We start from the raw sequence: 13,944 nt of genomic DNA on the forward strand, positions 1-13,944 counted from the left end.
TTTCTCAATCGGTGGAGAGAGATTCAAAGCTCAAATGCACCAAAAATAATTTTTAAAATGAATTATTTTTCCTCGCAGCATGTTCCGACCACCCTCCAATCAAAGAGATGAAGAGAATAAAAAAAAAAAAAGAATCCCAACAGCGGGGTGCAAAGCAATATTGTGGAGTGCAAATAGCTCACATTTCACAAACGGCTCTGAAAAATGTGGAATCTGTAATCGTGCTCAACTCGACCCCAAGCACGGATCATGAAACACTTCTAAAGTAGATATCTCGAGTTCACTGAACATTAGGATTTCCTGAAAAAACAACCTTCGAGTTGCTTTCCTTTTTGAGTACCGTTAAACAGCAACCCAGTCAGACATTACTTTGGGGATGCTTGGGGGAGGAGGGTTAGGAAGTGCTGGTAGAGTTGGTGGTAGTAATATTCTGCTCAAACCCTCTGCTTGTTTGTTTGACACAATTCTGCTAACGGTGCACCTCTCACTGAACATCAGCGTGGACAGTGTGATCAGCTGTTGCGTTTTTGACGAAATATAACTGTACTGTTAATTTTAGAAAGATATTTGGTGAATTGTTTTTTGTGCACCATCCCGATGAATGCCAGTGACATTAAAAAACAAAACAAACAAAAAAACATTAAAGCAGAAAATACGATAGCAGGTTCACATATGCGTGACACTTCGTAGAGCAGATACCATTGCCAGGATGAACAGTTTATGTTTTCTGTTCCACTGAGAGGCCATAACTGCACCCGGACCTTAACCAAAATCTAATCGGCTTGTTGTTGTCACCAATCTAATTCATCCACCAAGTTTTGTCCGAATCCGTCCACAAAAATATCGTTTTTGGCCCCATCTCTCAATGGGGGCAAAATCACTTTTAACAATTATAGCATCTGGATCTTCACTAAAATCTAATAAATTCGTTCTCGACACACACACAACCTGTCCACAAATTTTTCTAAGAAACCGTCCTTGACGTTTTGAGATATCCTGCTCACAGACAAAATAAACAGATAGGCAGGCAGGGGTGAAAACATAGCTTCTGTACACCTTCGGTGGCAGAGATAATAAAGTAAAAAAGGAAAAATGAAACAAATACTATTTTACCATATTCCATGAGAGTTTACCAAAACATTATTGCTATTATTATTATCTCACCTGGACTTTGGTCAGGTGAGCTTATGTAATCGAGCAGTGTCCATAAGTGAGAGTGAGTCAGTGAGTCAATCAGTCAGTCCATAAAAGCTTCAATCATTATGGGTTGAACCAAACAAAAAAATTCGATTAAATTTAACCACAACCTTCATCAGCCGTGATGTACCAAAGTGTATCAACCGCATCAAAATCTGCACTCAATGAAGGGGTCTTTGGGGGAGGGAGGCTTTGACCCCCCCAAAATAGGTATTTGCTCTCTTCTTCAAGATTACACACATGATTTATATTAAACTTGACCACAACCTTCATAACTAGCGATGTACCAAAGTGTATCAACCGCATCAAAATCTGCACTCATTGAAGGGGTCTTTGGGGGAGGGAGGCTTTGACCCCCCCCCCCAAAAAATAGGTACTTGCTCTCTTCAAGATTACATGCATGATTTTGATTAAACTTCACCACAACCTTCATAACCAGTGATGTACCAAAGTGTATCGACGGCATCAAAATGTGTGCTCAATTAAGGGGTTCTACAGGGGGGTGGGTTGATCCCCAAAAATAGGTATTTGCTGTCTCCTCCAAAACTACGTAAACGATTTTGATGAAACTTGACCACAACATTCACCACCCATGATGACCCAAAGTGTATCGACCACATCAAAATCTGTGCTCATTAAGGGCGTTTCCAGGGGGTAGGGGGGGAGGGGTTAGACACCTCGAAATATGTACTTGTTCTCTTCCCTGAGACTACAAATGCAATTTTGATGAAACTTGGCCATAACCTTCATCACCAGCTATGCACCAAAGCGTATCGACTGCATCGAAATCTATGCTTATGAATGGAGTCAATGGGGGAAGGGTGGGGGGTTGACCACTCAAAAAAGGTCTTTTATTCACTGAAACTACAGGCATGATTTCAATGAAAGTTGACCACAACCTTCATCACCCATGACGTACCAAAGTGTATTGACCACGTCAAAATCTGCGCTCATTAAGGGGGACTACGGAGTGGGGTTTGACCCCCCAAAATAGGTATTTGCTCTCTTCTTCAAAACAGGACTTCAATGAAATTTGACCACAACCTTCATCACGCGTGATGTACCAAAGTTTATTGACTGCATAAAAAAAAAATCTGCGTGCATTATGGGGGTGTATGTGGGGGTTTATGATACCCCACCCCCCAAAAAAACAAAACAGAATTCCTCCTCCCACAGAGCATCCCTGACTCCTTAGTCTATCTCCCGTTATTGTCTCCTCACTTTTGAAACGCCTGAAAACTCACCGGCGGCGGAGTTGCACTTCACATCAAGAACTCAATTGCTCACTGTCCATGTACTGATGTTACACCTCCCGTTCCACAGGAATACCTCTGGCTGCGACTTCCCCTCAGCTCCCACCTCTTGTTCATGTGTGTTGTACTGTCCTAACAGTGACGACTCCATTTACATCTATCTCTCAAACAACATGGATAACTTTTAAGCACTCATCCCAACTCATTCTTCCTCATACGTGGCGATTTCAATTGTCACCATGAATCTTGGCTGGGTATTGGTACCTTTCTCACCAGCCATGGCACTTCAGCAAATGATTTCTCCGTAGCACTGACTCAATCTGTGAACTTTCCCATAAATGTCTCCTGCTCTTCCTCTGCACCAATTGGTTAATCTGAATCTGATCATGTGCTTGCGAAAGTCAACATCCCTCTGGCTATTCTCAGAGAGCTGCCTCAAGGCCTGCGAGTCTGGCAGCGACTGCAAGCAGCCATCTCTATTCAGGACTGGTCTCCCATATCTACTGCCCCTGATGTTAACTCAGCCTGGGAATTCTTCCTCTCTCATGCACAAACTCATCCCATCTCGTCTTCAATTATCCTACTCTTCCTGCACATGGTACACTGAATCCTGTGGTGAGGCAGTTGCTCTGAAACAACTTGCCTTTTCTTCCTTCCAGGAAGGCAAATCCAACTGAAGGCAATGTCAGTGCATTCCTAAAAGTCTGCAACCAGTGTGTGTCCACTCTCAGTAGAGCCAGAAAACAACATCTATCCAACCTCAAAGATGAACTTTCAAACTTGTCTCCCTCCTCTTAAACCTGGTGGCACCTTGTTAAGACAGTCTCAGGAGTATGTTCCTCTTCCATCCCTTCCCCCTCTTCAAATAGCATCACAGTCGACACCGCTTGTGAAAAGGCTGAATGCCTCAATTCTGTGTTCGCTTCCAAATCTTGTAAAACCAATCCCTCACTCTCGGTACCCACCCTTCCGTCATACTCAACTGCTGCCAAACTCTTTTTGCACCTGAAAATGTGGAGAAGGGTCTTTCAATCCTTGACTATGACTCTGCAACTGGATCGGACGGCATCAGTTCACGTGTCCTAAAATCCTGCTCTGCTGCTCTTTCCCATCCACTCTCTGCCCTGTCAATTGTGCTTAGTCATCTTCCGTCTGCTTGGAAATCCAACAACATCACTGCATTACAGAAAAAAGTGCAAAAACTGATCCCCACAACTACAGACTTATCAGTTTGCATCCAATCATCAGCAAGGTTATGGAAGCCATCATTGCAGTTGATATGAAAACTTTCCTTGTCTCCAACAACCTCATCTCAGATCACCAATTTTGTTTCAGACCAGGTGACTCCACAATGTGCATGCTGCATCTCCTTACCCAACAATGGATCGAGCCCCTCAACGTCAGAGATGAGATCAGGGCCATCTCTCTTGACATATCTCATCGGTTTGATACAGTCTGACATCCTGCCTTGCTCTCCAAGCTGTCTCCCAATGGCATCCAAGGCTAACTCCACACATGGTTTCCTGCCTTCATGTACTCTTGTAGCCACCATGTGATACTCAATGGAATCCTTCAATCTCCTCTCCCTGTCAAGGCTGGAGTGCAACAAGGCAGTGTTCTGGGCCCAGTCCTATTCCTGATCTTCATTAATCTCTCTGAATCTCTGGAAATCCCCATTTATATATTTGATGATGACTCCACCCTCTGTCGTGCCATCCATCATCCTTCAGACAGGCAGGCTGCAGTCTCATCCCTCTCTTCAGACCTTGAGAAAATTCACAAGTTGGTCAAACACTTGTAATTAAGACTTTCAATCCTGACAAATCTCACACCCCCACTCTCCGAAAGGAGCATCTGGCAAACCCCCCCATCTACTTTCTTAAAAATCAGTCATTCAAACTCCTGAGTCTTACTATCAGCCATGATCTTTCTTGGACAAACCACATTTCAACGTTGGCCTCCAAAGCCAGCCACCGAATGGGCAACTTCCGTCATACAAAGTTCTTCCTTGGAACACCTGAACTCCCATTCACCTACAAGGCCTTTATTCGCAGCTCGATGGAGTACTGCTCTCCCCGCTGGGCTGCTTCCCCTGCCTCGCACCTTGCTTAGCTTAACACCGTGGAAACCAAGGCTTTCAAGATTATTGGAAACTTTCACGATGAAGCCAAGTTGATGGGTTTATCACTACGCCATCGCAGACAGGTCAGTAGTCTGTCTTCTACCACCTCCTTTCTGGTCTTGCACTCTCCACTCTTTCCAAGCTTTGTCCCACCCCTATCTCCCCCCCCCCAGATTTCTGCAGGGCACACACGGTCCACCATAAACGCCCTTCTGGTGAAATTACCTAAATCCAGGATCACTGCTCAGCTCCACTCATTCGTTCCTCTTTTCTCCCACCTGTGGAATCAACTTCCACATTCTCTTCAATCTCATTCTTTCCTCCAGGTCTTCAAGACAGTTGTTCACCACCATCTCAAATCATTCCCCGTCCAAAATCATGATCTTTTCTGCGCCCGTAAAACCACCCAACACCCCTGCCAAAATTTTGCTTATATATCCACATTGTCCACCCTTTGCGTTTAACCTCACCCCTCGTCCTTACATGCTTCCCTTGTTTGTCAATCTCCATCTGCTTTCTCCCTCCGCCCTGCTGTTATATTAGTGTTTTCCCCTTTCTCCTACTGTTACCTTTGTTGTGTTGTGTTCTGATTTTGTTCTGCGTCATAGCTCTTCCACGAGCCGAGAGCATGTACATAACACACACACACACACACACACACACACACACACACACACACACACACACACACACACACACACACACACACACACACACACACACACACACACACACACACACACACACACACACACACACACACACACACACACCTCACAATCTTGAGAGAGGTCATTCCATGAAATTTCTGTGGGACATATCTCACGATATTGTAAATTGGACGTTGTTTAGACTGTCACTTCACACCCAGCACCATTTTAATGAGGCAATGAAGAAATAACATGCCTTGATGCAAAACAAAACAAAATTCCCTCTTGCGTTTAAGATCGGGAATAAAAGGAGAAGGGAGGACAGAGATATGGTGTGAGGGGGGAGGGGTAGAGAGTTGGGAGAAGGGGTTGAGGCTTTGGGTGGGGGGAGGCTGAGAACTTGTGGAAGGACCTGAGGTGGGGTGGGGGGAAGGGTTGAGGGGTTTGAAGTCTTGGGGTTTGGAGGGGAGAGTTGGGGACTTGGGGTGGTTGATGTATTCAAGCAACATCTATAGGGAGCACATACAGTAGCTGGACAATACTAAAATCGCACGATATTTTAACTGTACCAGCTTCTGTGACGTAATAGTGAATGAGAGTCTGGGAGGTCACCGAATCATAGCGAACGCAATGAGCTTCATACTTAACGCGTGCACGTGAGAGAATAGGAAACAACAACAACAACAACACAATACCCCTGGCTATTTGGAATCCGTGTCGTTAGCTATCACCTTTTGCTTTCAGTTGTTGTTAAACACTGTGCGGTGTATAAACACGATTGGGTTTTATTTCTATCTTGTGAATATTACTTAACGCGTGCACATGAGAGACGAGGAAACAACACAATACCCTGGCAATTGTGAATCCGTGTCGTTGGCTATGACCCTTTTGCTTCTGTTTTTGTTTTGTTTCTGGTTTTTTTTTTTGTTTCCGGTTTTTGTCATGGGGAATGATGCATGCCGGGAGATCATGACCGGAAGCGTTTATTTATTTATTCAATAATTTTTTTTTTCCCCAAAGTTAATTTTATTCTTCCGAAAGTGATTTTTTTCATGACAGGAAGTGTTTATTTTGTATTTAACATTATCGGGAGTGATTTTGAAACTCCTTCCGGAACTTATATTTTCTTTTATTCTTGACCAGAAGTGATCGTTTATTTATTCAATTATTTTTTCCCTAAGTTAATTTTAATAAAGATATCTCCCGCATCATCAAAAAATAATTTTTAATCGTGATTTACATTATTTGATCGCTGATCCCGAATCCAGGCCGAAGTAACCGGAAATTGCGTCAAAATCATCAGCTGTGCGGCACTTACACGTACCACGGTATAGTTGGCAAGTATACAGTTGTAAACAAGTTCTAGGTAAAGTCAGAAGCGAATGTAAGAAGAATTCTATGTTCGCTTCTCGTCTTTGCCTATTCCATATTATCAAAGACGTTAAAAATGGTATGTGCTGCCTCCCTGCTTGATGCTCAACATTTAAAAGGATAAAGTACAGACAAACAACTGTAAGTTGGCAATAATAGCGCAGGCTTTGAGGGGCGTCCTGTGTCAAAGTTCCTTGTTAGGGGGGAAAAAAAACAAATCTTATTACATTTTACATTAAGCAAAATTTCCCATGGGTACTTGCTCATTATTACTATTGTTATAATAAGAATAATAATCGAGGAAGAACAAATGACTACTATGACGGTAACAAGAATCATAATAAACTATAAGGGCACTCCATCGAGCGCATACCTCTGCCAGGCTGATTGGTTTACGTTTTGTTTCCCCACTGATAGGCCAGATCTGGTTTCAGACTTGAACAAAAATGTAATTGCCTTGTTGTTGTCAGATAACCAACTCATCCACCAAGTTTTGTCTGAATCTGTCCATAACTTTTTTGAGATATCGTGCTCTATATCGTTTTCGCCCTATCACTCAATGGTGAAGAATCACATAAAAAAATTATCGGATCCGGATCCAGATTTGGATCTTCACAAAAATCTAATCATTTCGTCCTTGTCACATACCCAAGCTCTCCACCAAACTTCCTCCGAATCCATCCACAACTTTGAGCTATTTCGTTCACAAACAAACAAACAAAGACAGACAGACAGGGGTGAAAATAACCTCCATCCACATTCAGAGGCAGAGGTAAGAAGTGCCCACAGAAGGTACATCTGACCATAGAATTTGTCATATGGACAAAAGCACAAGTCTGACATTTCGAACAATGATGTGAGATGAGCAATACGCAGATGACGGTCAGGTATATTGCTACGAATCTGGCAGCCATTTGCACACAACAGCCAGAGTCCCCGCAGTTCAGTTATTTCAATAAGTATGTGTATAGTTAGATTCCTCCCTATGTCTAAAGGGAATTACATGTGTGTGCTGAGATTCTTTCTAGTTAGATTTTTGCAATACCCAACGCCAACAAATCAATCCTTCACTTCTTTGCACCATTGACGCCATTGCCCACGTGCGTTCGACCACGGACGTGGGCGGAGGTTTCCTCACCTCAGAACACCGACTCCGCCCAGGAAAGGAGGGGGTTCCCCCCTGTCCAATCACGGATGGCCAGCACACCACCCCACGAAACCCTGTCCAATCAGGGCAAACATTACCTCAGAGCTCCGACTCCGCCCCAGAAAGGCAGGGTTTTCCCCTGTCCAATCAGAGGGGGACAGATATCACCCCATGAAACCCTGTCCAATCAGGGCAAAGATTACCTCAGAGGACCGATGACCCCACCCTGCCTGGGAGAGGGATAAGAATCGCCGGGCTCCCCTGAGTGTTCGCTGGAGTTGGGTTGGAATGGTCGGAGAAGAAACGGGTCGCCATTGCTCTTGGTGTGCGCCGTTGCAATGTCTCCAGCTGGTCCTCTGACTATTCCACAGCTGTCGACTTCCATCTCTCATTTTATCGAGCAGTAACCCGGAGTCCGAGCCGGGAATCTCCGCTGGCCCTCTGTGAGGAGCGACCCTGGCCCCTGCCTGGACCCCGCTATACCGTGTCTGGGCTCGCCGACGACCCCGAGTTTCACACCTGCAGTTGCGGGCCAAACCGCACGAGGCGGCCAGGTACCGACCAAACTCTGACCTCCAGTCTGTCTATCCCCTTGGCTGCAAGGGTTGAAATAAAGATAATCCGGGTCCATTTTATTTTGGTGTGTGTGTGTGTCTGTGGTGGCGCTGTCCCACAAGTAGAAATTGTATAAGTGTTGATTGCTCATTGTACATTGCCTGTATATTCGGAATAAGTCTACACTGTGTCTTGTTATTGTAAATAAATAACTGTTAAATGTTCCAGTTCGTTGTCTGTCGTTTCTATCATTGGCCCAGCATGGTTCGGGTTTGAGAAATAAGGATGCCGTTTGTGCCGTAAATTGTTCATTTGGTCCAGTAGGCTTTGGTAATCCCCGCTCGCTTACGCCGGATCCGAGTCGGTAACAGCGACTTGGTTTGGACAAAGTCGGCTGAGGGTGTTGTTTCCCCAGTAGCTAGACCACGCGGCTAATTAGTTAAATTGGAATCAGACAAAAAGACCCTAACCGCGCGGTTGAAATATTGGCGTCCACAGTCAATAAGTGACCCGTCGACTCCGGAGTTATCCGGGGTGACGACCTTCGATTCCGGGTGTTCGGTGGGAGACGGCCTTACTGCTCCATCTAGCGGTCGTTCCTCGCCACCGACCCCCGGCCCACAACAATATTATCTCAGAGCGTGACCACTGCAAGATAATCCTCAACCACATCTACTAGAGCGAAGAACAGTTAGGAAGGTTCAAATTATGCCCCATACCATCAAGTCTTATCATCCTGTGATTTTCATTTTATTAGGACCACTTGAAGACTATCTGGCTAGTATTACATTTCCTAATCAAGAGGATGTCAACACACATGTCTGGAAATGGCTGCATACCTGTCCCAAGTACTTTTTCTTTTATTACGTAAATGGCATCAAGGCAAAACCACATCAATGGGACACGTGTGTCCATATAAATAGGGAATACCTTCAGAAATCGGTGACGTTTGATCAACCACCCTGTAAGCCTGGTGATGACTTCGTGGTTAGGGTGGATGTCTTGGAATCTTAAGGTTGTTAGTTCGAGCCCTGTTGGCCACTGAAGTAACACCAGGTGGGGTTGACTCAGCCTGTCATCCTTCTGAGGTCGGCAAAATGAGTACCAGTGTACTGGTATGGGGCACAGTATCGGTGGCATAGCTGCACCCAAACAAAAAGATAGCTACCCAGCAGCAAGGCTGCCATACGCAAGAAGAACAACCACCCTGAAGTATTTGATTCACGAGTCAGTAAGTGACCACTATATTCGTTATGGGTTTGTCTGTTGGTTCACGAGTCAGTAAGTGACCACTATATTCGTTATGGGCGTGTGTTGGGTAGTCGATCCAGTCGAAAAAAATATTTTTTTGATCTACCCTTATTATCAGTATTTCCGTCGATATGTTTGTCTGTCTGTCTGTCTGTCTGTCTGTTCGGTCCAGTGCTCCATTAATACAATGGCGATTTCGATGAAACTTGGTTGGTAGGTTCATACCATGACCTAGTTGTGTGTAAATGAGAACCGTTGCTATGGACACCACCGTTGCCTAGCAAAGGGACTTTGAAATTTTTGAAAAATCATAAAAAATTAATTTTTTCGAAAATCAAAAATCGGGCCACGAGCGACTGTGGGTAGTACATTCAGCCATATTGTCAAAAATTTCCAGCCGGATCATTCCCGCCAGTTTCCTATGAAAACTGTCGGAGAAGATAGACTTTGAATGAACCCTGGTCGAAAACAATAAAAAAACGAAGTTCGTTATATCTCAGACACTGAGTCAGATATACATGAAACTGGTATGGTAGGTTCATGGTATGTCCTCGTTATGTGTGAGAAAGAACCGTTGCTATGGACCCCTCTGTTGCCTAGCAACGGCCGAAAAACCTCTAAATGTGGGGGTATTTTAACGAAAAAACAATCTGCAGCATTTACCTTTGAAGCTAGAATCATGAATTTTCTTGTGCTTAATCCTCAGGTCATTCCCCCATCAAACGGGCCCATCGCGTCAGGTTCTATTGGGCATTCGACGACCCATGTCCGCCTACCGGCTTGTCTGTCTGTCTGTCTGTCCCTAGCATAGCTCCGTGGGTTTTGATCCGATCTTGATAAAATGAGGGTGCGAGGTTTGTATCATGATCTAGTTGTGTTTTCCGGAAAATGGGCGTGCTGCACCCATTATGGGCGGAGCCACGCCCAAAAAACGTGTTTTTAGGGGGTAGCCGGTTTCAAGTTACATCTTCTCCGAGGGGGTTTGTCGAATCTGGCAGGAATTTTGGTATTTGGTTAGCCCAATGGCACCTGCATCGCCCCACACAGCTCGATTTTTCATTTTCGTCCCAAAATCAAGGTCACAAGGTCACGAACTTTGAAAATGTCAAAAAAAAATCAGTAAATTGGGCATCGAGCTCCTCGGGTTTTCAACTCTTTCAAATGAAAGTTGGTATGCAAGTTGTGCTCTTCGAGTACTACAACTTTCATCATTTACGTTTTTCCGAATTCCCGCCAGTTTGCCCGTGGCGTCCCCTCGAAGGTCGAAAAATAAAAAAGGCGAACCGTGTATATTGCTCATTAACCATCACCGTCTCCAGACTTGTTTATTTTATTTTCTGCAATAAAATGGTGAGTTAGACCTTGAACCGTCTCTCTAATAAACTGTCAGGTCTTGAAGTTTCATATTAGTTTCCCTTTAATTGCAGATGCATCAGTGTGATTACCCATACAACACAAACATCCAAATGCTGGAGCCAAGCTGTAGTCCCCTTGGCAATCAGTAATTCTTGCTTAACAACCAGGCAGCTCTACAGAAGCCTCGATGCATCAGCACTCTACAGGGAATGTGCTGCTGCGTTTCATGACGGGAGTGGGAATGAATGGAGGAAACAGCAGAATACACGGCATGGGATTGCATGTGCAAACAATCCAGCAAGCAGCACTAGTAAATCAGCAACAGAGTGACTACTATGTGTAGCTTTTGTAACTTTAATCTGGATAATCATTGGAACAGCAGAGGAATGTAGTATGTTGAATTGTGCAAGTGTTGAGGTATCTACAGCTGTTCAAACCAAACACATCATGCTTAGATGCTCCTTAATTCAAATTGAATGCGTTATCTGTTCCAGTTTGGCAACAATCCAGCAGCCTTCCTGAGCATGTTCAAACACACTCTCCCTTCCAGAAATTCAAGCAAGCTGGAGACCACCATCTCAGGTCATTCCCCATCCCTATCAGTGATCTTTCATAAAACTATTAACCCTGCCTAACACAACGCTATCATGTTGCAGATCACTCTCTGTCTCTGTCTGTCTGTCTCTTTCTTCCTTTCCCTTCCTCTCTCTTCCTCTCTCCATTCCCTTGCTTGTCCTGTTTAACTGTGGCCCCACAAAACCCAATGAGGTTGTTACCTTTTTACCATCCACCACTTCGGTCTTTCATGAGCCCTGATGTTGTGTAGAAAACAAAAATAATTAATTTCCCCAATGTTGTAACAAGACAATAGGAACATTTTGCTTCACATCGTTGCAATAAGAGGTGACTGTATATTTCTAAACAAGGTCACACTTTGCATAAATACCATTGCCAAAAACAGCCACACATTGAAACTTATCCCTTCAGACTTATCCACAAGTGACATTGCCAGAGGCAATCATTAAAAATATTGTTTATGTTTGACTATAAATTAACAATTTACATCAAACTCCAAAGTCTCTTTTGCAGAAGGAGCCATCCATGCATTAAAATAAGAAAGTAAAGTTGGGGAAGGAAGGAAGGAAGGAAAGGGGGGGCAGGAGGAGGAGAAAATGGAGGGTTTCAGATTGTGGGGGGAAGACTGGTTGTGGATAAAATGGAAGGAAGTTAGGAGAGTATATATGGGAATCAGGAAATCAATTTAGCTACTTTTGCACATGTTATAGGTACAAGGCCAATTTTAAGCTTAAAATACAGTACCGAGCAAACTCCTGACATATTGTGAATATTCTCAATAACATGGAATGAGGACAATTGAAGAGATTTTAAAATTAAAATAAACATGGCACAACTTTTTAGAAGGGAACATCCAACTGAACCTGCACATAGGAAGTTCGGGTGCACCATAATGAATTCAAAACCAGAGCGAAGTTGGTGGTACGCCATCGCAAATCCCCACACTTCCCACCAAAAGCAGTTGAAAGAAAGCAAAAAGTTCCATCAGGAGTGACCCAATATCAAATTTTGAGTTAAAAAAAAACAAAAATCTTCTGTTTTGACCCCTGTGACCTGAAGTCCTAACCCCTTCGGGTATGAATCCAGGGTCAAATCCCCAAAAATTGTTACATATTTCATGTATCCCCGAATGTTGATTCCATATACGTTTCATTAAAAAAAAAGTTTAAAAGTGTGCCCATAATTGCATTTTTCAGAATTCGACCTTTTGACCCAACACTAGGGAGATGGGCCAAAATGAAACTTCTCTCGCACCTTCTTTCCACGTGGTGATCATCACTACCAAGTTTGCTGAATTTCTGCCCAACCGTTTAGGAGGACATCGTGTGAAGGACGGACAGACGGACGCGATTACAATATCCACCATACCACCCCCTTCTCCCCCCAACCCCCGTTCTTTTTTTCAAAAAAAACATGGGGATAATCAATAATTACATTGAAGACAGCACCACAATGAAAGTGATGAAATTTGCAAACAGCAGACTATACAAGATGGTAGTAATGGAATGAATGAATTGCTCTTATGAAATATTAAAACACTGGAACTTGGGATAAGGGTTTTTTTAAGATTCAGTCAGAAATCCTGGTTCAGTCATCCATTTTGGTATAATGCAATAAGCAACTAGAAAGAGCAATCAGAGACTGCAGCCCCTCGCTGGGGCTACATATCTGCGTGTTTGTGGACTGATGTGTATATGATGCATTGACAACGGAGGTTTATGTTTATACAGCACACAAACATACCTTTTCAGTTTTACTGTATCGATTCACGTTCCACTCGTATGTATTCTATAGACTATGTACTACGTATTTTATAGATACAAGTATTTTACTGACAGACGTATTTTTATAGTACAGTAAGTACTTTAAAGATGCACTCGCATTCTTAATACACATACTTTATCGATGTGCTCACTTTGAAATACATAGTACTGTATGTACTTTTTAATGGACGTATTCAGATTCTAATTGTACATACCGTGGAATCCTGACATTCACGGATTCGACATTCACAGACCCCATGTATTTGCGGTTGATAAAATGTGACCTGCTTCTATATTGGCTGCCTGTGCTTCAAGTATACGGGCACAACTAACCATCTCCCGCCAACGCCACACGCATAACAGTCCTATAACCATCTACCACCAACAACGCATAAAGCACCTCTAACGTGGGCATAAATCATCCCCTGCCACCATCGCCCATAAACAATGGTCACACAACTCACCCCTCCTTCATCTACCCACAACCAACCTTTGCATGGCTACTTATGTGTAGTGTGTCCTGTGTCTCATTCTTTCTTCTGCTTGCCTCGACCTGCTCACCCTAACCTCCGCCTGCATATGCTTCAGCACCCTCGCCTGCATCCCGTTTTAGTGCATGAATCAGCACCCTCACCTGCGTTCCCTTCAGAGTTCACGGGATTCTAACTCATTATCATCATCACATCAAAAGTTATTTCTGTCT

General features: G+C 43.8%; 1 protein-coding gene and 1 long non-coding RNA gene across 7 annotated transcripts in view; one reads left to right on the forward strand and one right to left on the reverse strand.

Annotated features, from left to right (window-relative positions):
• The window catches only part of LOC147026615 (uncharacterized), a 189,900-nt gene that overhangs the window by 128,305 nt on the left and 47,651 nt on the right, over window positions 1–13,944 (reverse strand). The window lies entirely within an intron of this gene.
• LOC147026616 (uncharacterized) overlaps window positions 1–13,944 on the forward strand; it is a 176,309-nt gene that overhangs the window by 1,583 nt on the left and 160,782 nt on the right. For 2 of the 6 annotated variants that reach the window (XR_015058431.1, XR_015058427.1), the window contains 2 exons: window positions 11,397–11,484; window positions 12,675–12,789. The exons of the other annotated variants lie outside the window; for them this stretch is intronic. This is a non-coding gene — a long non-coding RNA (uncharacterized LOC147026616). Of the gene's footprint in view, window positions 1–11,396; window positions 11,485–12,674; window positions 12,790–13,944 lie in introns of those variants that run through there. 6 annotated transcript variants of the gene reach the window in all.

This window comes from Eptatretus burgeri, chromosome 5, assembly GCF_056783735.1.
Source record: "Eptatretus burgeri isolate ZD-2024b chromosome 5, Ebu_testis_v1, whole genome shotgun sequence".
NCBI classification, from domain to species: domain Eukaryota; kingdom Metazoa; phylum Chordata; class Myxini; order Myxiniformes; family Myxinidae; genus Eptatretus; species Eptatretus burgeri.